This window comes from Saccopteryx leptura, chromosome 3 (genome assembly GCF_036850995.1).
Source record: "Saccopteryx leptura isolate mSacLep1 chromosome 3, mSacLep1_pri_phased_curated, whole genome shotgun sequence".
Lineage (NCBI taxonomy): Eukaryota > Metazoa > Chordata > Mammalia > Chiroptera > Emballonuridae > Saccopteryx > Saccopteryx leptura.
In genome coordinates, this window is record NC_089505.1 from 43,723,712 (window position 1) to 43,749,488 (window position 25,777).

General features: G+C 40.8%; 1 protein-coding gene across 1 annotated transcript in view; it reads left to right on the forward strand.

Annotated features, from left to right (window-relative positions):
- Positions 1-25,777, forward strand: part of MAN1A1 (mannosidase alpha class 1A member 1) — a 150,928-nt gene that overhangs the window by 2,168 nt on the left and 122,983 nt on the right. The window lies entirely within an intron of this gene.

Consider the following 25,777-nt stretch of genomic DNA (forward strand, 5'->3'; position numbering starts at 1 on the left):
TAGGTCACTTGTCACCAGGCATGTGGACATGTCTTCTTCTACAGCTGTTCTGTGTGAAACTACATACCAGCCTGGATGTTTACACAGTCCAAGAGCTGTAGGAAGCATATTAAAAACATTTCATCTCAAATCTTGATTCAGATTGCTGAAATACATTATGAATGGATATAATATTTCTATCATTTTAAAATTTTTTACAGAGTCTGAAAATAAATTCTGCATTGTGACATTGGATAGATAATCCGGAGAGGAAGCTTCCTAATCCCCCCTCCCCACCCCATTTTCAGACAGTAAACAGAATTATGAGGTGGTGAAGACGTATTTAGCTTGAGTGGCTTCAGAATGGAGGTAGCTCAATGGTCAAAGAATTTGTGACTTGATTTTGTGATCAGATGAATTTGCTTAAGCTGCAGCTGAGCAAGATAAAGTGGATTTGGGCCCCTTTCAGTGGACCCTAGGGAGAGTGCCTTCATCCCTCCTGTGCAGAGAGAGCTTCCTTCCACAGCCCTTCGGCCTTTCTGTTTGGGGACCCCTAATGGATTTTGGCTTCCTCTGACCATTTCTGGCTAGCAGTTTCCCTTCCCCATGAAATTCTACCTGGGCTACCAAACCAGGAAGTTGGAAAAAGCTCCACTTCTTACCAACCATTTTCCTCCCCTTTTTATCCCCAGCCTCCTTAAAAATATCCCACCAAACCCCAGAAGTAAATCAACCCCAAGTCTGTATCTGCTGGTATTTTCCTTAAGTTTGAAGCAGTGTAATTCACACGTCTCATGCCTCTAAATTCCTTGAGCTGCCAATTAATATAGCTCACCGTTGTCCAAGGAAATTATTTTAAATACTAAAGATACACGAATGTTAAAAAGCTATTGGTACTGACCAGTAGTGATTAAAAGTGCATTTGGAGCAGAAGCAGTGGGACAGTCGTAGTCCATTCAGTACAGCATATTAACAGTGTGCATATCTGTCCCCATCAGATCCGTGTTACTTTGTGTCTCTATATCAAAAGATCTTAATTAACCATGTAAAGGAAATTTATTTAGCCTTCTGTGTCTGTGTGGTGCTAATATCTTAGATCCTAGATGTTTTGATATTGCCCAGTCTTGCATAAAGTGGTGGAACTAAATGCGTTCTTTAAATTGCATGTTGTGAGAACCGCACCCCCCCCCCCAAAAAAAAATATAATTAGCTTCAGTACTTAGTTGAGGTCTAAAGGGAAGAAATGCATTATGGTTTTTCTTCAGATTAGTTCAGGCAGATTTGTTCCTGTGTAAACAAACAAAAAGAACTCATGCTATTCCTAAAACTGGGCTGTAAATGCTCGGTTTAAGAGAGGAAGAGCTGGTTGCCTACTGTGAAGAAGGCACTGGACTTGAACTTAACACATTCAGATTCAGTTTCAGGTACCACCACGGACTCTCTGTCATGGGCCAATGGCTCTTTGCCTTTGTTTTGATTTTTATTTGTTCCTATATTTTATAGTTCTCTTTATATACTTAGGTGCTCTATCACACCTAAATGTACTCAGAGTTTTATAGTAAAATTAAAAAATTAAATACAAGAGTCTGATATTTTGGGAGTTAGACTATAATTTAAAATTAAAACTTTTATATTGTAAATGTGGTTCAGAGATAGCCAAAACTATTTTTATATTGCCAACATGGTTGTGTTACTGATATTGTGTTAAATTTTTAACAAATTTGAGCCTAAAGGAGACAGTCTGTAATTTCATGTAGGATTTTGCCTAGCATACTTCACAAAAAGGCATTATCTGCTTTCCAGGACTTACTGATGGAAGTTAAATCTTGAAGTAAAACTTGAAGTTGAAGCACCCCTTTGATAACTTTGTAAATAAATTAATTCTGGAATTTCCCTGAAATTCATAATACATGTATACTACATATTTTCATGAGTTTGATCTTTTTAAAAATGGTACTTAAGTTGTTCTTAGCTTTAAAAGCAGTGTTAGAATAAAGAAGCACAGAAGTTAAAAGGCACCATGGAATTCTTAGAAAAATAGTCAGTTTCCCCTATTAAATTAGGAAGCTTGCCCTTTTTTTATGGGGGAGTCCCCACTAACATAAAGGAGGGGGGTTAGCAGCTGATTAGTCAGTTTAGGGTCTATCAGGTAAAGTTTTAGGACCTATCAGCTGTGGATCACTGTTGGTTTCCCTGGGTTTCTCAAAGCAGGCTTGAGTTTTTTTTATTACAGACCTATTTATATAATCATAAGTTTAATTTTTTCATATTGATGGCTGATAATTAAAATACATTTTATATGTTACACTAACCTTAGGTCATTCTTCTTTTATTTTTTAATTTATTTTATTTTCCCAAAGTTAGAAGCGGGGAGGCAGTCAAACAGACTCCCACATGCACCTGACTGGGATCCACCCAGCATACCCACCAGGGGGCGATGCTCTGCCCATCTGAGGCGTTGCTCCATTGTGGCCGGACCCATTCTAGTACCTGAGGTGGAAGCCGTGGAGCCATCCTCAGCACCTGGACCAACTTTTTTTCCCATGGAGCCTTGGCCACGAGAGGGGAAGAGAAAGATAGAGAAGAAGAAGAGGGGGAAGGGTGGAGAAGCAGATGGGTGCTTCTCCTGTGTGCCCTGGCCAGGAATCAAACCGGTACTTCTACACGCTGGGCCGACGTTCTACCGCTGAGCCAACCGGCCAGGGCCTAGCCTTAGGTCATTCTTAAGTCTATAATTTATGTTAATGATTGACAATTAACCCTTTTTTAAAAAATATCAGACATAGGAATACTCTACCTTGGCAGATTAAAGCACTTTTATTTTGAAACTTAACTTTCCAATTTATTGGTAGTTCTGGTGCAGAAAATAATTTTTACGAAATAATAAAAGCCACAATTTGAAGACCTGACTCCGAAGGAGCTTATTAAATACCTTTGGGTTGTTACATTGCCTGTTTTGCTCACCCTGTTCTGAAACACACACACTGAATATGGGCAATGTAAGATTTCCCCACTCTTAGGATCTTTCCCAGATCAAGTACATCATGGAGTGTTTGTAAAGGTTTCTCTCTTTAACAAGTACATGAATAAATTCAGATTTCAACAGTGTAAGTACTGGAGTAGATGGTGACTGTTGATCACTAATATAGGAAAGCAAGAAAAAATTGTTAGTGGATAATGAATTATGTTCAGCTTAATTTTTGTAAGCTCTTGAAAATTTGTGTGAAAGAAGTATTCTGTCTTTTCTCTTATCAGGTAACTTAAGATTCATATAAAGAAGCTGTCTTTAGGACTTAGAACCTAGTTAAGGGTGTGAAAAGAGGTAAAAAAAATGCATTTTTGAGTTAATGCATCTGCATTTTTTAATATGAGCTAGCAAACTAAACCATCTTGAGAAGTTTATCCTAGTATGTCACATGTGTAAAAAGTGCCTTTGTATGAGATCTGAATTTGTGGGCCTTCAGTGGAGAACTTACATATTTGTATTAAATTATTTTGTAATTTATGGTAGCACAGGCATGTGTCTCAAGGTCAGAGGGGCGGAATACCTACAGGTCTGTGTGAGTGATGAGGACTAAGTGTACAGGCATACCTCAGAGGTGTCACTGGTTAGGTTCCAGACCACTGCAATAAAACGAGTGTCGCAATAAAGTGAGTTGGAATCTTTTTGCTGGTGGAGGGTTTTGCCTTCGGTTTGTAAAAGAAATGCCACGTCAGTGAAGCATAATAAAGCAAACTGCAGTAAAATGAGGTATGCCTATACAAGGGCAGATCAAAACTGCCCGAAAGCCTGTTTATACCCTATAGCCCAGGAGAGAGCCTGTGGCTTTTTAAGTTTTTACAGCCTATAAAAATAAGAATGTCTGTGTTTGTCAAAGATGAGTTTTGATTGGTTAAAATAGAAGAAGCCATTCCTGTGAGCTTCAGCGATGTGATAAAATGCCTTTCCCATAAGTAGATTAAAATGATAAAAGAGAAACTAATGTTGGATAGTTTAAGGAAGAGATTCTTTCTCTAGGTGAACTTAAGACTTCTTTTCCCTCGGCGTCTTTAGCTCGGTGCCTTGTTTAGTGTTAAGTAATTGAACTACCGCTAACAACCTCCCCACACCCAAATCCTCATTCTTTGAAGGTCCTTTACACAAAACTCTGCAAATTAATGTTCCTGTTACCATCAATATGCCATGAAAATGATAACTTTTATTTTTAAAAGTAAACATTTGCTCTAATTCAGGTATTGTATCTGGATGAGACCTTAGAGATAGCTCAACTTGTTTAATATACTGTAGAGGCCACTGAGGCACAAAGATTGTCCTGGAAGTCACATTGCCAGTTAGATAAGTGTAGTGTTGAATGGTAGACCAAGAATGGAAGCCTCGTCCTTGGTGAGCATTGCTCATTATATTATCACAAGTTGCTTCCTAATTAAAATGCCAAAAAAGTGGATAAATTGATTGTTCATTTTCATTATTTGAGCCTAATATAGAGTGAATATAAAACACATACAACATAATTCTTCAGAAGTGTAAATATGACTTTATATTATTAGTTAAGTCACATTACCTATAGTAATTTTTTTAAAAATCTTACTAGTGGCATGATTTATAAGATTTTATCTTTCTAAAGAGACCCAGGGAAAGTTTGATAGACATATTTTTCTCCTTATAAATTCTCTGCAGGAAACAGAGGCATTTGTAATCATTCAGTTGGACATTTTTATTTTATCATAACCTAAGATGCCATCTGTTTTCTGTTTTGTTTTGTTTTTAATGTAATTACTTTTCTTATATCTTTAAATTTAGAAATTTCCCTTTTAGTTCTTTCTGAGATTAAGCATTTAAGAAATTTTTTCCATTGATTTGAAAGAGAATAAGGGAGAGAGAGAGAGAAAGAAACGCATCAACTCATTTGATTTAGTTCCATTTAGTTGTGCACTCATTGATTGCTTTCTCATAGGTGCCTTGACCAGGTGTTGAACACACGACCTCTGGTGTGTGGGGTTGAAGCTTTATCTACTAAGCCACCAGGCCAGGGAATTGGGCATTCTTTAAAATGGGAGGTGAGAAAGAAAAATGAGAGGGAGAAAAGAAGAGAGGAGAGAGAGCCTAGAGAAGAAGGTTATAACAACATGGGGGCTTTTTCAAACTATAAATATATATACTCTTTTATTTTTAATTTATTTTTTAATTATGGTTGACATACAATATTATATTAGTTTCAGGTGTACAATATGGTGATTAGACATTTATACACCTAATGAGGTAATCAGCATGATAACTGTAGTACCCATCTGTCATCATACATGGTGATTATATTATTGACTATGTTCCCTGTGCTGTACATCACATCCCTGTGACTTTTTCTGTAACACAGTTTGTGCTTCCTAATATTCCTCACCTTTTCACCCATCTCCCCACCTCTCCTCCCATCTGGCAACCATTAATTCATTGTCTGTATCTATGAGTTGTTACTATTTTGTATTGTTCGTTCATTTGTTTTGTTTTTTACATTCTACATGTAAGTGAGCTCATTCAATATTCATCCTACTCTGATTTACTTCACTTAACATAATACCCTCTAGGTCCATCCAAGTTGTCAAAGATAGCATAATTTCATTTATTTTATTGCTGAGTAACATTCCATTGTGTGTGTGTGTGTGTGTGTACGCACCACATCTTTGTACATACTGTCTTGACATTGCACTACGTGTAACAGAATTGACAGCTAATTTGAAGGATTTTTTTTTTTTTTTTCATTTTTCTGAAGCTGGAAACAGGGAGAGACAGTCAGACAGACTCCCGCATGCGCCGGACCGGGATTCACCCGGCACGCCCACCAGGGGCTACGCTCTGCCCACCAGGGGGCGATGCTCTGCCCATCCTGGGCGTCACCATGTTGCGACCAGAGCCACTCTAGCGCCTGGGGCAGAGGCCACAGAGCCATCCCCAGCTCTTGGGCCATCTCTCCTCCAATGGAGCCTTGGCTGCGGGAGGGGAAGAGAGATACATAGAGGAAAGCGCTGCAGAGGGGTGGAGAAGCAAATGGGCGCTTCTCCTGTGTGCCCTGGCTGGGAATCGAACCCGGGTCCTCCGCACGCTAGGCCGACGCTCTACCGCTGAGCCAACCGGCCAGGGCTTGAAGGATTTTTTAAAGGTAGTCATACATTTAAAAATTACACCAATCCCTAGGCTCTTCACTCTAGGAGTACACTGTCTCTTTACCTGAGTCAGTGCTGAAGTTTCTGGATGCCCTTCCCTTTCCCTGCTCCAAACATTTGTGACAATATGGTGGTAAGAAGGGCTGGTTCCAAAGCCAGATGCCCTGGGGCTGAATTTGGCCTTTTTCATTTACAAGATTTGTGACCTTAAGTAAGTTTTTTGATCTTTCGGAACTTCAGTTTTCTCATTTGTAAAAAGGGGGATAACAATAGTAGCTGTTTTGTTGGATCAGAAGGCTTAAATATGCCCTTCCACACAAAGCACTTAGAATGGCATCAGGCATGCAGTGAGTATATAATAAATGCTACTTGCTGTTACTACAGCTATTAGTAACTACCTAAACTCATCAAACAAAGACCACATTGTTTTATATACTGTTGAATAAATTGTGGAAGTGGGTAATGAAGTTTCAAAAAGTTACCAAAAATAGTTCAAAAAAGTATGATGCTTAAAGGGACACAACAACCTTCCTAGCCAGCTCTAATTTTATTGTAGTACTGTCAACTCTGATTTTCTCAGATTTCTGCAAAATTCCAAAATATTTAGGTGTCTTTAAAATTATATACTTCTTGCCTGACCAGGCGGTGGCACAGTGGATAGAGCGTCGGACTGGGATGCAGAGGACCCAGGTTTGAGACCCCAAGGTCGCCAGCTTGAGCACGGGCTCATCTGGTTTGAGCAAAGCTCACCAGCTTGGACCCAAGGTTGCTGGCTCGAGCAAGGGGTTACTCGATCTGCTGAAGGCCTATGGTCAAGGCACATATGAGAGAGCAATCAATGAACAACTAAGGTGTCGCAATGAAAAACTAATGATTGATGCTTCTCATCTCTTTCCCTTCCTGTCTGTCCTTATCTATCCCTCTCTCTGTCTCTCTCTCCGTCTCTATTAAAAAAAAAACTATATACTTCTCTAGCTTCTGTACTTCAAAATATGTGTTAAAGAGTTAATTTGTCTCTTTCTCACAGTCTAATGTGCTTGTACTGAAGTACCATCTTCTCAGCATAATCATAGTTCTTGTGTTACCTCCTTAAGCATGGAAATTGTTCCCCAAAATAGAGAGAGAGATTGAGTAAAGTGCATTTTAACCTATGTTGTCTTTGGAGGGATGTTTTTAAGAGTTGAGAAGAGCCCTGGATCACTAGCTCAGTTGGTTAGCGCCAAGGTTGCAGGTTCAATCCCCAGTCAGGACACGTACAAGAATCAACCAGAGAATGTATACAAACCATAAGTGGAACAACAACTCAGTGTCCCTCCCTCCCTCCCTCCCTCCCTTCCTCCCTTCCTCCTTCCTCCTCTTCCTCTCTCTCTTTCTCTAAAATCAATAAACAAAAATTTTAAAAGTAAGAAGAAAATTATTTTAGACTTGGCAAAAATTTATATATCATAATTATCAAGTCTGTAACCAGAGTTCAGTCTGTCACCTGATAGTAAAATTTATATAAATCAGTTGTATTTTATAATATATATAACTCAAAGATTTTGGCCTTTATTGAGAACTTTGAATTTAGACTAAGTAAAACCTATGTAGTAAGTCTATACTAGGTTTTCAGGCCCAGTCGGACCTCAGAGAGCCTGAAGCCCAGAACTCATTTTATGTCTGAGAAACTGGGCGCATGATCTGGGACATCCTGAGACTTCCCCAGTGCACTGGGGAAGAGATGGGAACAGCCCCGTAGTGCCCAGGCCTTGCTAAGCCTGGGATACACAGCTCCAGTGGCCCCACCCCACCTCCTGCTCAGCGAGGGGTAGGCCAGCAGCAGGGGCCCCACTGAGACCTAAGGCGCGATGAAACATCTCTGCTGGTAAAGTATCCCCTGAGAAAGCCATACTGGCTCTTTGCTTTGCTCTGAAGAATGCATTAGCCCTCCCCCAGCCCCACTGAGTCCTGATAAGGACTTCTGTGATCATTAGGTGCTTGAAAGAAAACCTAATGAGATTAAGGTTTAAGAGCATTTAAAAGGGGAAGCCCTCTTCTCAGTCAGGAATACTCCACAGTGGCTTTTGGTACTTTGGAGCCCAGCAGTCCCGCTGATAATTCAGAATAGAGATAATGAAATGAAAAAGCACAGGTAGGTATCCTTTGTCAGTACTTGACTTGTGTAACTGGAATGCCTCCTCACTTCTTTTTTTCTGTCAGCCCTCTGTCTCTCTGGCTCTTAAGCTTATCAAAGGCCCAGTCCCTGATTGTCCCCACTACTTTCTGATCACTCTTGCTCTACATCTTTTCACACAGTGACACTCGGGCCATGATATATTCTCTTTCGTTTGCAGTTTTCCAGGTACTTATATGTGGGTCTCCCGTTAGATCAGGGGTCCCCAAACTTTTTATACAGGGGGCCAGTTCACTGTCCCTCAGACCGTTGGAGGGCTGGACTATAAAAAAAAACTATGAACAAATCCCTATGCACACTGCACATATCTCATTTTAAAGTAAAAAAACAAAATGGGAACAAATACAATATTTAAAATAAAAAACAAGTAAATTTAAATCAAGAAACTGACCAGTATTTCAATGGGAACTATGGGCCTGCTTTTGGCTAATGAGATGGTCAATGTGCTCCTTTCATTGACCACCAATGAAAGAGGTGCCCCTACCGGAAGTGCAGCAGGGGCCGGATAAATGGCCTCAGGGGGCCGCATGTGGCCCACGAGCCATAGTTTGGGGACCCCTGCGTTAGATAGTCCTGCTTCTGATTCTTAGTGTGGGAGGAGACCTGAAGAAGGACATCACGTGCCCACGGGGTAGCTTAATGACACAGCACGCCGCACACTACGCGGTCTTTGTTGTGACGCTGGTGGGGATGCCTTTCTGCAAAGGGCGGTAGTTTATGACAAAAGGTGTGGCAGTAATTGATGTGCACAAGCTGTGAATGACTGTATTTGAGACAGGAGCTCAGCCGTCCAGAGGCCATGAGCTACTGCTCAAATCTGCACATCTGCCAAACCCTTCTTCATTGAATTGTCTCATTGAAGTCCTGTGAAGAACACTTGATTCCTCTTAAGGGACAAGAGAGTCAAAAGATGGAAGGCTGGGCCCATCACCCACACTGGCAGTGGTTGTGTCCAGCTTTCCTGAGCTGGTGTTTGGAGCATGACTGTCTGACCCTAGTTCCTCTCTCACCAGGTTATGTGATGGAGCTACTGAAAGGGGTGTTTTCTCACTGCGTCTCTGTCAGGGCATAAGGCAAAAGGACAAACCTGTGACATGATTAAGGCAGCACAGGAATGTGTGGCCGTTCTCAAAATCTTGTTCCCAGCTGCCTGAATTTTCAGCATCAGAGCCTCTCTTTCATTGATATATTGCTTCTTAAAGGCTGCTGTTAAAAGTCTTATCACTAGTTGCCTCACAAAAATTGATATTGGACTCGCAAAGGAGACAAAGTCCTGAAGAGCAGTAGAGAGCATTTTATTTTTAAAAAACATACAACAAAATATGCTTCCTGCCTGGGTTGACACCTAGGATAAAATGTAGTGTTTATTGCAAGGAGCACAGTAGTGACCCCTTATCCACGGGGATACGTTCAAGACCCACAGTGGATACCTGGAACCACGGATAGTGCCAAGTATGCTGTGTTATTTTTTTCTGGACGTACATAACTTTTAACTTAAAGAAAGCACTGTACAGCTGCTCCTCTTTGGTATATCCAAGTTGCCAGCATCACTACTCTTGTGCTTTGGGGCCATTATTAAATAAAATAGTTACTTGAATACAAGCACTGCAACAGTTGATCTAAGAACCGAGAGGGCTACTGAGTGACTGACGTTGAGGTCTGGGAGCGTATATGTCCTGGATACTCTGGAGAGACGGATGATTCAAACCAGCATCAGAGCAGGTGAGACATACCATCATTTTATCACGCTACTCAGAATGGCACACCATGAATTGTTTATTTAAGGAATTTTTCATGTAACATTTTGAACCACAGTTGACTATGGGTAAAGGACTGCTAAAGACACCGGAAACAGCCCATTTTATGTCAGTTAAGCCTCCTTCAGCTCGTCTTCATTGTTAAATTATAGTTGGATTTTTGCACCAGATATTTGAGGAAGGTTACAGCACCTCTGAAGACTGGGGGTAGGTGGGGAGAGATCTTCTCTTTTTAGAATTCATCAGGATGATTATTATTTTAAGATTGTAGTTGAAGATCAAAAATAATTCAAATAGAATTTCAGAAGTGATTTCAGTGATGCCAGAAAATGGCAAGTCTTAAAAAAACTAAATCCTTGAAAAAGAAAATTAACCAAACGGAAATCATTAGTTAGACTTCATAGCAATAACTGTATACATCTTTATGTTTGAAGGGGCAGGCTAATCTTCTGTATGTTAGGGGCCTTTCGTTTTATTTTTTAAAATAAGGTAAATGTGGCTTTTTATCTAAGGTATTTTATTTTAGAATAAAAGAAAAACAAATTTGTTTATGAAGTTTGGGCTCTTCATTTTTATTTTTCACTAATTCCTTCTAGTAACGTGTTTATAGTTCTGATTTTTTAATATAGCAAAGAAGTGCACATTTCAAAATGCATTTATAGTCTGACCTTCGCTATTTCATAAAAGTCTGCCAAACACCAGAACTGTTTAAAATTGGCTTTGAGACTACATTAACATGGTGAATAACGATTGACATAAAGGTACTATATTATTTTTATAAATTGTGGTTTGAGATGATAGTAATTTTAGGATATTTAGGATGCTGTTCTCTAAGACATTATTTTTATAGTCGACTAGCAGTGTAGACTGTCAACTACAGGTTTTCATCTTATAGTTAGAGATGCCTCAAACAGTACATATTATGTTTTCAGGAGTTATTAGCCCAAGTCAGCAATTTTATAAGGCATTCTTACTGAGTGTAAAAGGAATTTTATATGGTTTAAAAGCATATTTTATCATTGGCATATGTTAATACTTTCTGAACATTCACCCATATTAAGCATTTTGGTTGATCTTCATTATATAATCCTCCTGGGGGTTATTTAACTTAAGAGAGTATGAGGAACTCAGTAACTTTAAAAAGTGGGGAGCAATATGAGGGGCATAAAAAGTGAAGATGATTTATTAATCACTGTCAAAAGCTGCGTTAGCAGTTAGGGGGAAAATTAAGATTAATTAAGTGTTCTATCAGTAATAAGATAAAATTGTTGCATAGGTTAGAAGTACTTCTGTTTTTTCTTACTCCAAGAGTACAGAATCTCTGGGCGTTGGCTCTTCATAGCCGTGAAGCTGTTCCAGAACTACCATGTTGAGTAGGAGAAAGATTTCTCCTTATTCATCTACCAGGTCCACTAACTCTAGGCCTTGCCCGTAATGACCCGGTAAATATTTGTTGAATGAATATGCTTTTTTTTTTTTTTTAAGCGAGAGAGAGAAAGAGAAACAGGAGGGGGAAAGATGGGAAACATCAACTTGTAGTTACATCACTTTTGTTGTTCGTTGATTGCTTCTTATATGTGCCTTGACCGAGGGGCTCAAGCTGAACCAGTGATGCCTTGATCAAGCCAGCGACCTTGGGCTCAAGCCAGTGACCTTTGGGTTCAAGCCAGTGACCATGGGATTATTTCAGTGATGCCACGCTTAAGCTGGATGAGCCCATGCTCAAGCTGCGACCTCAGGATCTCGAACCTGGGGCCTCAGCATCCCAGGTTGACACTCCATTCCTTACACCACCACTGGTCAGGCTGCATGAATATGCTTTTTAAAACAAACATACCAAGATGAGTTAACTCAGGTTAAATCTGGCAATTCTCCACCTTTATATAATCTCATAATCCAACACATTTCTAGAGCCCCTCTACCTATCCTCAGGGCCTACAAGTCATTGTCCTTTGAGGGGAGACTTGATTTTTTATAACAGTCAAAAATGATTCAGAACCAGATCTAGTGAATAAAGGAAGTAATACATGTAGGAAACACCCTTTTCCAAATTTAAAGTTGTTTTTAGAATGATTTATAAAAAGAAAAACTGTTTTCAGTGAAGGTGATTCATAAAATATCTTTTGAGCAGATGTAATATTGCCGAAATAAGTGTAGATACTTGTGAGATTCCCTTGAAAGTACACACTTAGCTGAAGATAAAAGTTCTATTTCATTTCAAACTTAGTCTGCTTTATGTTTACACCCAGCATTTTGTTTTTCAGGTCTAGTAGTCCACCTTTGTCCATGGTTTTGCTTTCTGCAGTTTCAGTTACCCACCATGGTCTGAAAATATGAAATGAAAATTTTCAGAAATCAAAAATTTGTAAGTTTTAAATTGCGTGCTCATCTGAGTCATGAGACGAAATCTCTGCTGTGCTGTGTGGGGTGTGCACCTTCCCTCGTGCAGCGTCTCCACGCCATCTGTGCCCTGCTCCCCGCCCTTAGTCATGTAGTAGCCATCCCAGTTACCATATTGACTTTTCCTGGTGGTAGAGCTTGGGTTCAAGTAACCCTTATCGTCAGTAGTAGCCTAACACTCTGTCACGGTCAGTCTCTATGTCGTTCACCTCACTGCAGCTCCTCACGTAGGCATCGTGTCATCTCACAGCATTGCAAGAAGAAGAATGAGTTCAGCACAATAAGATACTTTGAGAGGGAACTACATTCACAGTACTTTTATTACAGCATATTTTTATAATTCTATTTTATTATTAGGTGTTAATCTAACCATGACTGATTTATAAATTAAACCTTATTATAGGTACATCTATGTATAGTAGTAAGAAACATGGTATATATGAGGTTCCATATTATCTGCAGTTTCAGATATCCACTGGGGATAAAGAAGGCTACTGTGTATGACTCTAATTTAGATAGCCCTCATTCATTTCTGCCCATTATTATCTACAGTTGTAGACTATATTTAATAAGAACTTTTTTTTTTTACATTTCAATTTTACATATGATGATACACCTAATTAAAGGTTTTTTCCCTATCCTAGCAAACAAACTCTTAAGGAAATGGTGTTTTAATAAGTCATGCTAACAGTACTACACTGAAATGAAAAGTAATAAATTAGGTGTTATGTTCCACAAGAGAAGTTAGAATTAATAAAAATTTTCTCTGTAAGAAGGTATATTTTGAGAAAGAACCTTGGTCTTCGGTTTCCTCATTTAATATGGGATCTCCTAAAAAGTGCTCTCTCAAGTAAATATTTGCATGGTGCAGGCTCTATGAATTTTATGAATTTGCAAATGGTCCCTTTTCCAATTCATTCTGCAGATCACTCTTAGATTAGTCTTTAAACATCCCTTCTCTCCTGTTGCCCAGCTCAGAGGTTTTAGTGGGCCTTCAGAGAGTCACCTGGAGGGCATGTGAACAGTTGACTGGGTGCTCTCCCCAAACTTTCTGATTCAGTAGGTCTGGGGAGGCCACAAAATTGGCATTTTTAACACATTCCTGGGTGATGCTGGCACTGCTGGTCTGGTGGCTGAAGTTTGAAAACAGTGCTCTGGAATGAAGTCCCAGCTACTGAGGCTGATGTTCATGGTCTTCCACAGCCTGCCTGGGGTTGCTTCTCAGTCACAACCCTGAAATCAGGCCGGACTCTGCTTCGGCTAACTTGCATATGTTACGGTCTCTGACACGCATCTATTCACGGTTTTGTCTTACTTTTTCATTCTCAATCTTTGCCAATCTCTTCTCAAAATTCCCGTGACATTTATGATTTTTCTTTGGCCTGTGTTTTGCTAATTTCATAGTTTTTAATATCTTCCAAGCAGACCCCCTAAATGTAAAGACACCTTTTTCTGTCTCTCACATTCATGGCCCAGAATTTAAAAGTGGATGGCAATTTGTCTTAAATTTAACCAGAATGAGAAATGCCAAAATTCTAGTCAGCCTGTGCGCCAGTGTGGCAGAGTGGAAACCCTTCTGAGCACCCCTTTCCTCCTCTGTGAAATGGAGCTAATAATCTGTTTTGCAGAGTTGTTGTAAGCATTAAGGTAAGAAAATGTATGTGACTCTTTCAGCACTGTGTCTGGCATGCAGCATAGCCAATAAACAGTATTTATTTATTAGCAGCTAGGGATTGATTGAAACAATAGCTTGGACTTTTCTTAAGAAAAGGGGTTGTTCATAAGTAATTGGATTCAAGAAGTCATTTCCAGGAAAGGAAAGGAAGTTTGGCTGCAGTATTGCTGTGTTAACCAACAGTTGTATTGCTGCTGCTACCACCCTGTTTAGTTGTTGTTGCCAAAATCTCTGCTTCCTGTGGCAGGAAGGGAAGTACTCTTTTGCCTTGTTTCAGTTGTTTCCTTGTAGAAGTGATGCTCATCCTTAGGAAAACCAGGGAAACGGTGTCCAATTATCAGTGTCCAATTACATCTGGCTTCCTGGCCTCCTATCACTCAAATATACACTCAGATGTATTTGTGTGGGGAGGGCCGGCAGAGAAAAATAAAATCTGGAGAGATACCTTCAGGGCATAGAAAGAAATATTTTGTGAGCCGAAAAGCTGAAAATGTTTCATTCTGAGATAGCTATGGGTATAAATTTAGCTTGATAATTAGGCATATGGTGCTTTCATTTAGGAAGTGTCTACACCCTTTGTGATAAGATCCGTTGAATATTAGAGCTGCTGCAGCTTTAACTACTTTGGGAGCAGAGATTCCTAATACATTTAAAAGAAGAATTGAAGAGTGAAATGGAAAAACGGAGTTAATAATTTGTCCTTGGTTGGTTTTAATCTGCTCTTTATTAACTTTGTAGTTTATGCCTGCAGGATTAGATTTGGAATCAGAACACCAAATAATGCTCTAAAACTTTACTTCCTTTTATTGGAACATTATATTCTTAAAGACTTTCTAAAAAACATTTTGGCTGAATTTAGACTTAACATAAGAGATGACATGTTTTTATGATTCAACCTAAACTAATAGAAAGCTTTTGATCTATGATGTTATTTTTAAGTTATTTCATGTTAGATTTCAAAGTAGGATTTATTTCATATAAGCTAATAACACAGAGAAGTAAAGGTATTCTTTCCTGGCTACAACTGTGTTTTAGTTTCCTTTTTCTAGCTTTTTTAAATGCCCCCACCCCATCTATTGATTTTAATGTTAGAATTTTAGGTCCACTTGCCATTAATTATAAGAAAAAGTAAAAACCAAAGGCTATTTGTACTTCCCATGCCTTGTCAAAATCAAATACTTCTAAGATTGACTGAAAAAAAAATAGACAATTGTAACTTTATAAATAAAAAGTCCTGCTCTAAGATACATAGTATATTCCAAGGGTCCTATTCCAAGATGGACTGAAATACAGAGTTGTAAAAACAGTTGCCCTAGAGGGATTGGGGAAGGGAGATTCTGTTCATCTCTTTCTTCCTTAATGCTTCTTTAATGTAGTGCTATTAGAATATGCCTGTTAAGTTGTGTATTTGCTTCTGTGGTTGTAGTTCTCCACCCACCTGCGAGCTAGAGAATTACACTCCCAGTTTGCATAAGGTAAACTAAAGAAAGGCAGGGAAATTTAGGAATCTAGGTTCTTTCTGGGACTAGGTAAAAGTTTGGCAAACTATAATATCAAGTCTGAGAAACCAGTTATAGAGTCCTCATTAGGAAAACTGCTCTGGGTGTATGTATTCTTGATAAGTAAAAGTTCTGACCTAAATTCTCTACTTTGATGTGATAAGTGAAGTTTAGGGTTTTATAATCATACAAGCCACGGGTAATCAGGTATTATTAGTTCCTTAGTTATCTTAATCTATCTTAACTTTAGTAGTCTTTTTCTGTCATACTTTTTACCCATTGCTGTTCATCATCTTCCATTCATTTGTGTTTTCTCTATAAAGAGCAGTGTAGCAGAAGTGGGATTCTGTATATTACACCTGTCAGATTACTTAGTAATCAAGCAGTGACCGTGGTTAGCAGGGACTCAGCCCTGTTGCTTCCCGGAACCTTGGGAGGTGAATTCCAGACGCTGGCACTGACAGAACACCTTTTCCCTGACAGCTGAGCACTGCATTTTAGAATTCCTGAGGGAGAAAGCTGTCTTGTAACATGATTGGTTAGTATATTTGTAGGCCTTTGGTTCTCAGTGGAATTGCTCAAAAGCTGTCTCAGGAAGGGACTGCCTTTGATAGACTTGAAATCTTTTGCATTACCATTGTGTTTCTAGGGTTTTCCCAAACACTGGGAGATTTTTGCAGATAGCACTTTCAGGAGCTAATCTGAAGGTGGCAAACCAAACTGACAGGGAGGAAAGGTTCTTCCTCCACCTCTGGTGAGACCCTTGCTCCTGCGCTTCACTCTGGAGCATCCTGTTTTCACAAACCCCAGAGGCACAGAGCATATCAGTGGGCATAAAAGACAGTGTCTGCTGTATATAATGTACCCCAGACTTTTCCATCATTATGTAACAAGACCTCAAGTTAGATATTTATTTTTTAAACAAAATTTTGCCTTATTTAAAATAAGATTTTTATTTCTTAATTGACTCTTAAGCCTCAGATATTAGTTTGCATGTATATTGGGTTTATGAAAAACAATAATAACAATGCCTGATAATTTTTCCTTTTTCTTTAGGTTTAAAATAGAGGTGATTAGTTAAGACCACACATTTAATAAAAAATACAGCTCCTCAGTTATACTCTAAAATATGCTCCCTTCTTCCTCCCAATAGAATGCATGTTCTTGTCCAGAGAATGGTCTCCTTAAGCTTGATCTAAACATAAGTAAAGCAGCCAAGATCTTGATGTTTACAGTCTCATCACTGCATAGATGGTTTTTCTCCTTTTAGTATGACTTCCTTCTAGTGTGGTAAAAGTGGAAAATAGTTAGAGCATACCATTTGTTGAGTGCTTGCTTCTCGTCAGGCAATATGCTATGCTCACCACTTTATATACAGAACCTCATTTAATTTTCAGAATAGCATTATGAATTCAGTATTATTTCCCCCACTTTACACCTGGGAAATGGAGGCCAGAGGGTCACGCAGATTGCCCAGGGTACAGAGTTTCTATGTGCCCGACTGGGATCTGCCTGGCCCTGACACACAGCCTGCTCCCTCTGCACTGGCTCCCGGTGCACACCCCAAGCCCCACCCCACGCCCACCGTGGCCCTCTTGAGGATCTTAAGGACCTTGGCTAAAGAATGAGACTCTTGTCTGAGAGTCCCTTCTTTGCTGAGAAACAGGAGGGAAGCAGGGGCCTGAGGGCTGACACAATTTCCATCTTACCTTGTGGCAAACAACATGCTGGGTGTTTTTTTAACTTAATTCTGAAAGTAAAACCCATGATCAGTTTGTTTGGAAATGCTTTCCTTAAGAGAAATATTGTGTTCAACATTAAGCACATGTTTATTATTGTGTATTAATGTATGTATATACACCGTAATGATATGTATATACACAATATATACATGATTATGTATGTGTATATAATTATCTAAAATAGTGCTTTTAAGCATTAATAAAAGTAATGGGGGTTTCTAGAAAGTTGGTTTTGTTTGTTTGTTTGTTTGGTTTTTTTTTTTAATTTAAATTTCTGAAGCTGGAAACGGGGAGAGACAGTCAGACAGACTCCCGCATGCGCCCGACCGGGATCCACCCGGCACGCCCTCCAGGGGCGATGCTCTGCCCACCAGGGGGCGATGCTCTGCCCCTCCGGGGCGTCGCTCTGCCGCGACCAGAGCCACTCTAGCGCCTGGGGCAGAGGCCAAGGAGCCATCCCCAGCGCCCGGGCCATCTTTGCTCCAATGGAGCCTCGGCTGTGGGAGGGGAAGAGAGAGACAGAGAGGAAGGAGGGGGGGGTGGGGAAGCAAATGGGCGCTTCTCCTATGTGCCCTGGCCAGGAATCGAACCCGGGTCCCCCGCACACCAGGCCGACGCTCCACTGCTGAGCCAACCGGCCAGGGCCTAGAAAGTTGTTTAAATCAAAATGAAGAAAAAGAAGACATCTCTGAAGGTAATTCTAAATTTGCTTTCTTTTCTACCCCTAGTCTTGGGGCTAGCTAGTATAACTTAAATTTTAGAGGAAATAGTCTTGTAATTATTTAATTTTTAAGTGAGTCATTTTATAAAGGACATAATAACACAAATGTGATGTGAATTTTAAATTCATAATGAGGTATATTACCAAAAAAGATTCTCTGAGTCAAAGTAATACACTGTTACTGACTTGACAAAAGCATATTGAACTGGTCCCAAGCAGTGATACCCCAGGTAGTATAACTCTTCCTAAAGTATATACAAAAGGGAAATACAGTAATCATTCATATCCAAATATCTTTTAAAATAATCTTAGTGTTGTCTTCCTTTAGTAAATCAAATTAAGAAACATTTGCCAGTAGTCCTCCTTCCAGAAATATTTAGGAGTACCACCGGTGGCGCTGGAGAGAGAGCAGTAAGCAGGACAGCTGTAACAACCGCCACTAGGAATCCAAAGAGCTGAAGCGTGGAAAGCCAGTGTGAAGTCTTAGGATGTTTGTCCTTTTCTATCTGATTTATTTCACTTACCATAATACCATCAGGACCCATCCACATTTTTGCAAAATGCGAAACATAAAACAAAAAAGTGTGATGAGCACACAACTCAATCAACATTTCAAATGGTGTAGGGTTCACCTGAACCCTATGTGCTCTGATTGATCAACGTCACCCCATTAAATTTAATATCAAAATAAAATATAAAAACCAACAAAAAGTAATGAACAAACAAATAAAACAAAAACAGTCTCATAGATGACAGACAACAGGATGGTGGTGACCAGAGGGAAGGAGGGTTGAGGGTGAGCTAAATGGGTAAAGGGGGTCAGATATGAGTAATGATGGAGCATGCACGAGAGTACACAGATACCAGATTATAGTGTTGTACGCCTGGAATTTATACAGTGTTACTAACCAGTGTTACCTCCAGAAATGTAAATAGATGAATACAATTTTTAAAAAGGTTAGTGTGATAATTGCTTTAGTAGAGGAAATGAGGTGTGGTGAAAGAGTGTGATCGGGAGAGTTAGTTCAGATTTGGGGGATTCGGGAACACTTTTGGAAGGCAGTCAAGTATTAGGGGAAACTGAAGAGGAGTAGGGTTAGCCACCTGAAGGGGAGGGTGAAGAATGCTGAAGAAATAGGAAATGGGCCTGACCAGGCGGTGGCGCAGTGGATAGAGCGTCAGACTGGGATGCAGAGGACCCAGGTTCGAGACCCCAAGGTCACCAGCTTGAGCACAGGCTCATCTGGTTTGAGCAAAGCTCACCAGCTTGGACCCAAGGTCACTGGCTTGAGCAAGGGGTTACTCGGTCTGCTGAAGACCCACGGTCAAGGCACATATGAGAAGGTGGTCAATGAACAACTAAGGTGTCGCAACATAAAACTGATGATTGATGCTTCTCATCTCTCTCCATTCCTGTCTGTCCCTGTCTATCCCTCTCTTTGACTCTCTCTCTGTCTTAGTAAAAAAATAAAGAAAGAAAGAAATAGGGAATGGACTAGGTGAAGGCTCTGTGGATAAGCTAAAGAACCAAATCAGGAGGTTATGCTAAGAGGAGGGCTAAGAAATGGGCCAAAGGCATAAAGCAGAACGTGAATCTTATGACTTTATCTTGAAGTCACTGGGAATCATAGAAGGGTTTTTTTTGTTTGTTTTTTATTATTATGTTTTGTATGTGAGAAGAGGGGAGATAGTGAGGCAGACTCCTGCATGCGACCCTACAGGGATCCACCCGGCAACCCCATCTAGGGGTGATGCTCAAGTACTGAGCTATGTTTAGCACCTGAGGCTGATGCAGTCCAATGGAGCTCCTCTCAGTGCCAGGGCCATGCTTGAACCAATCGAGCCATTGGCTGCTCGACAGAGAAAGGAAGAGGAAGGGGAGAGGGAACAGGGCAGTGGGGGGGGGGGGGAGCAGGTGGTTGCTTTTCCTGTGTGCCTGACTGGAAATCAAACCCAGGACGTCCATATGCCGGGCTGGTGTTCTATCCACTGAGCCATCTGCTAGGGTCATGGAAGGGTTTTACGTTGGAGAAATAATATCAAATTTGCATTTTTGGATGAGATTGGAATCAGGGATATATTTTAAAAGACTCTGCCATATTTTGGTGACAAGTAATGATGTCCTTAATGCAGAAAGGGGTAATAGGGATCCAGAAAACTCCTTGAGCTATTTAAAAAAGAACATTTACAAAACCTTGTGAGCACTTATATGGAATGGGAAGGAGAAAGTGGAGTCAAAGACCCTGCCTGGTTTCTTGGTTTGTGCAAGTGGTAGAGTGAAGGTAGGTACACAGGTGAAAGAGAGGAGTGGAGAGATATGATGGATTTATTTTGGGGTGTTTCACATTAGGTGAGAAAGATGTCCAAGAGCAGAGGGTCCCCTGTAGGCAATTGGAAATATACATTAAGTACTGCAAAGAGAGACCTAACGATACCAGTCTTAAGACTGGCAATCCGTGGATGTAAATGACCTCCCACAGGAATGTGTTGTCCAATCAGAAGAGTCAGGGCTTGAGGCACATCAGCATTAAGGGATGTGCAGAGGAACAGACAACAGACAGGGAGCCTGACCTATGGTGGCGCAGTGAATGGAGCATCGGCCTGGGGTGCGGCCGCTGCCAGTTCAGAACCCTGGGCTTGCCTAGTCAAGGCACATATAAGAAGTGTCTGCTATGAGTTGATGCTTCCCGCTCCTTCCTCCCTTTCTCTCTCTCTCTCTCTCCCCCCCTCTCTAAACCAATAAATAAAAAATCTTAAAAAGAAGAAGCAGCAGCCCGAGCAGGCAGTGGCGCAGTGGATAGAGTGTCGGACTGAGATGTGGAGGACCCAGGTTCAAGACCCCAAGGTCGCCAGCTTGAGTGCAGGCACATCTGGTTTGAGCAAAGCTCACCAGCTTGGACCTAAGGTCGCTGGTTCGAGCAAGGGATTACTCAGTCTGCTGTAGCCCCACAGTCTAGGCACATATGAGAAAGCAATCAATTAACAACTAAGGTGTCACAACAAAAAAACTAATGACTGATGCTTCTCATCTCTCTCTGTTCCTGTCTGTCTGTCCCTATCTATCCCTCTCTCTCTCTGTCTCTGTTAAAAAAAAAAAAAAAAAAAAAAAAAAAAAAAAAAAAAAAGCAGCAGCAGCAGCAGAGAGAGTAAACTAGCAGAGTGTGGCAGTGTGGAGTGTTTTTGGATATTTACTATTTGAAGGAATGTGTCTCAGCACTGTCAAATGCTGCTGGAAGGCAAGACAGGGAACAAGAACTGGCCTTGGGGTTTGATGACAAGCAGGTAGAAAGTGCCCCCCCTACTAGAGTAGATCTAGTGGCGTATTCTGGTGGGAGCCACATTGCAGTGGAGGTAAGGAAGTGCAGAGGCCCCTCTTTGCAGAAGCCACAGTGGATGCAACTGGAGAGATAGGGTGGTCGCTGCAAGATGACAGTAGGCAACAGGAAGACTGAGTAGAGAATCTGTTGACTTGTGGGACACTGCTGAGCACGCAGGTGGGGCTGATACCCATGGGTTTGTGATGGCCCCATCTGTCCATTTGTTTGATTCTTCCTTAGCAGGATTCAGCCACTCTGATATACTTGGAGAAGGCAGACAAGCAAATTGACCTATTCTTGGGGTTTTTTCTAACTTTGGAATAGAGCAGGGGTTGGGAAACTTTTTGGCTGAAAGAGCCATGAACGCCACATATTTTAAAATGTAATTCCGTGAGGGCCATACAATGACCCGTGTATGTTACACATTATCCAATAAAAATTTGGTGTCGTCCTGGAGGACAGCTGTGATTGGCTCCAGTCACCTGCAACCATGAACATGAGTGGTAGGAAATGAATGGATTGTAATACATGAGAATGTTTTATATTTTTAACGTTATTATTATTTTTATTAAAGATTTGTCTGCGAGCCAGATGCAGCCATCAAAAGAACCACATCTGGCTCGCCATAGGTTCCCGACCCCTGGAATAGAGAGAAGTCTCATGGTCCCAAGTGCTGTTTTTGAGAGTCTGATAACAATGATCATTGGGATAAGAGGGGGTTGTTTCATGGATCCAGGAGAGAAAGTACAGAAAGACCTCACAGGGCTTGAAACTATGAATCCAGAAGGCCCCGGGAACCAGGATTGCTAATTCCTCCAGTTTCTTTTCCTGAGCTACTTAATCTTTTGTCTATAGACACATCTGCTTCATTCTTTCCTCTGCAAACAAGCTCCTTACAAATCAATCCTCTAGTTTACATGGCCAGTGAGTTTAAGTACTAATAAAGGTTCTAAAAAGCATCTCAGAGGCTCAGTTCCAAATTCCCAGAACGGAGAGTCTGACCTAGCTGTAGTTAGGTGTCTAATCAGCTATGGCCAAAGGAAGGCATTTTGATTTTTAGTACCAGTGTAGCCAGGGCATAGAGCCTCTTGAGTCTTGGAGAGGAGAGGGTTGCCTGGCTGCACAGCGGTCTCCCACTTCCTCTGCTGCACCAGCTGCATTTATCTTATTGGGGGGTCCTCTGTTGTAGGACTACTAGTTATAGGCAGATTGTCTGGGCTTCTGCTATTAGTCACTATAGAAGGTTCTACCTTCTTGAAATGACAGTTCACCAGCATTTGCTTTTTCATGTTGTTTCATTAACTGTGATACCAACGTATCTGCAAAATATCAGTTCAAGAACCAAACATACCTGTCCTGAGATGTTCACTATTTAACAGCCTGCCATAGAGCTGCTTCATAACGTGATGAAGTCCAAACACTTTCACTCTGATGGCGATCAGTTAAAACACGTGCCAACACAAACACACACCAGAATTTGATTTCAGATTTACAAAAAAAAAAAGCAGGAGGTCTTAACATTCATCTTTTGAAATCCTATCTGTCCTTCAAGACCCAACTTAAAATCTCATCAGTTTCACTACGTCTTACCTCTTCCTAGTCCCCTTTGGCAGGAAAGCATCTGTTCTTTCATGGCTTACTTTGTCTAATCCTCTTTAATATATTTATTACATTTTTACTGTTAAAGGCAGTACATTCAAAGGCAAAGATATGAAAGAGTGTGGCTTTGTCACTTATTAACAGGCCAAGCCTGTGTAAGTACACAGTGCTGCGGAGCCCTTCCCATCTGTAAATGCCTACCTTCCAGTGGCTGTTCGGGGCCACTGAGCAAATGGGTGCAAAACTATTCACTTCCACTCTGATGCAGATGTTAATTATTTAGGGAAATAGTCTGGGGGTTGAAAGGCCAGTTTTCTAAACTCCATCTGCTACATGGTAATTATCTCAGGTATGTTGTGTGCTATGTTACTCTTCTGTCGCTGCTGTAACAAATTATCACAAAGATAGCAGCATAGAGCAATACAAAGTAATGTCTCATGGTTCTGCAGGTCAGAGTCCAAGAGGCCTTGTTTGGTTTCTCTGTACTGGGTCTCTGAAAGCCAGAATCAAGATGTGGTCACGCCTGATTCTTGCCTGCAGGTTCTATAGGAGAAACCACTTATAGGTTCATTCAGGTGGTTGGCAAAATTGAGTTCCTTGCAGCAGTAGGTCTGAGGCCCCATTTTCTTCCCAGCTGTCAGCCAGGAGCCTGTCAGCCACACGAGCAGTATCTGCTGAACCCCCAACTCCCCTTCCACTGCCCCTGTTTCCCCTCCAGACAAAGACTGGTCTCTGCGTTTAAGAGCACAGGTGACTAGATTAGGTCCACTTGGAATATGTTTGTGTTTTAAGGTCACTTTAATTATCCTCGTGCAGCTGTCATTACATCTACAAACTCTCTTTTTTGCCATGTAAAATACATAGAGCATATTCACAGGTCCGAGATGGAGGAGTGGATATCTTTGGTGGGGTGGGGGGGATGGGGAATTTCTGCTTACCACCTGTGAGTACTGCGTGTGTGGTGCAGTGTGTGAAGCTAGGTGCAGTCCCTGAGGTACAAGAGCTACTCAACGACCATCGGAAACTTTTGTGGCCTGTTGCTGTGGTTTGTGATGGGACACACTGCTATGCAGGAGGTATTTTGTGCCACAGATGACTGGGAGGGGTGACCTAAACCAAAAGAAGCCAGGTTTCATAGTATTTCTTTGTATAATCAATTCTAATTATATGCAGGTAAACAGGGAAGAGAAACCAAAGATGCATTAACATGTAAAGAATATATTGATAGATAGATAAGAAAGAATATGCCATTCTTCATTCTTAGAGCTTTTGTTGAAACCTTACTGAATGCCTTCGATAAAATACCGTATTTTAATTTCATATTGTTCCTATTTTGCAGATGAGTATCCTGAAATCAGTAGGGATGCCCAGTGTTATAGTGCTACTAAAAATCTTGAACGAAAATATCATTCTGATTTGTGTTTATTCTCATCTCATAGCAGGTAATAGTCAAAGTGAGGAGCCCAAACTCTGCAGCCATAGTCCTTGGGTTTGACTCTTCTCAGCCACTCATATGTCCAGTGGACAAGTTACTTAACCTCTGTAACGCGATTTACTCATCTGTAAAATGAAGATTAAACTAAGCCTTACTTTGTAGAGTTGTTATTGAGGGTCGAATTGAATTGTGCCTAGTACATAATGCTATATTAGTATTAGTATTATTATTGTAATCAAACAATTTGTGTTAACCGTAGGTAAGGCCAGGATACTGCTCAACATCTTAATGGGACAACCCCTACAACAAAGAATTATCCACCGGAAATGTCAGGAGTGCTAAGGTTGAGAAATCCTTTTTTAAGCCAATGGCTTTTTATGGTTTTAGTAGCAACTTTCTTTGCAAGTAAGACAGTCATGTTTCATTAGTGCCTTTTAACACGGAGGATATTCAGGCCTGGTAGCCATGGGGCTCTGAGTTCCTCAGTCAAATATAAAGAAAAACAACTAAATTTCCCAGTGATTAAAAAAGAAAACCTTTACTCTGTGTCTGTTTTTGTATGTAACATAGATTTCACAAGTGTATGCTTAACCTCCAGAATATGCAGTTACCATAGGTGTTAGAAACACTCTGTTCCTGTGAAAAATTGAATGGCGTTTCTAACTTTCTTAATCCAGTGAGCTTTCTTCTGAAGATCACAGGGAAGAAGTTACTTGAATTTGGGAATCTGCTGTTACTATATATGTTGAAACACTATAATAGTCAAGGCAACTGCCCCTGACAACGACCTATTTAGAATTTACCTACATTGTAGTGTATGACTTGGAAAAGCCTGAGAAGTCTCTGCCAGTGTCATTGTTACTGCTGACTGTTGTCTTAGGCTGTGTGTTTGCAGTGGCCACTCCTCCCCTCCCGTTCTTAGACATGCCTAATGCTTTGGTCGCCACTCCTCCCCTCCCATTCTTAGACATGCCTAATGCCTTGCAGTATTCTTTAACTGCTTCCTCTCTAGCACTCACCCGTCACCTCCACCTCCAGTTTAGCTATTTGAATTGCCTATCTCACTCTCCAAGGCTCTTTTTATCCATTCTCAGATTTTAGTGCTTGTGCCACTGATGGTGTGGTAAGTTACCCATCAACACCTGCATTACCACTGGGCACGGCGGCTGCCTAGACTGGCATCCTGGCAGGGAAAGAATTGGGCGCATTCCCATGCCTCCCACTCTCATCTGCCTGGAGAAACTGTGACCACAGGACACAATCACAACAACCACAATTGTGAATAGTTACGGATTAAGGGAACACTGACACACAGGGTACCAGT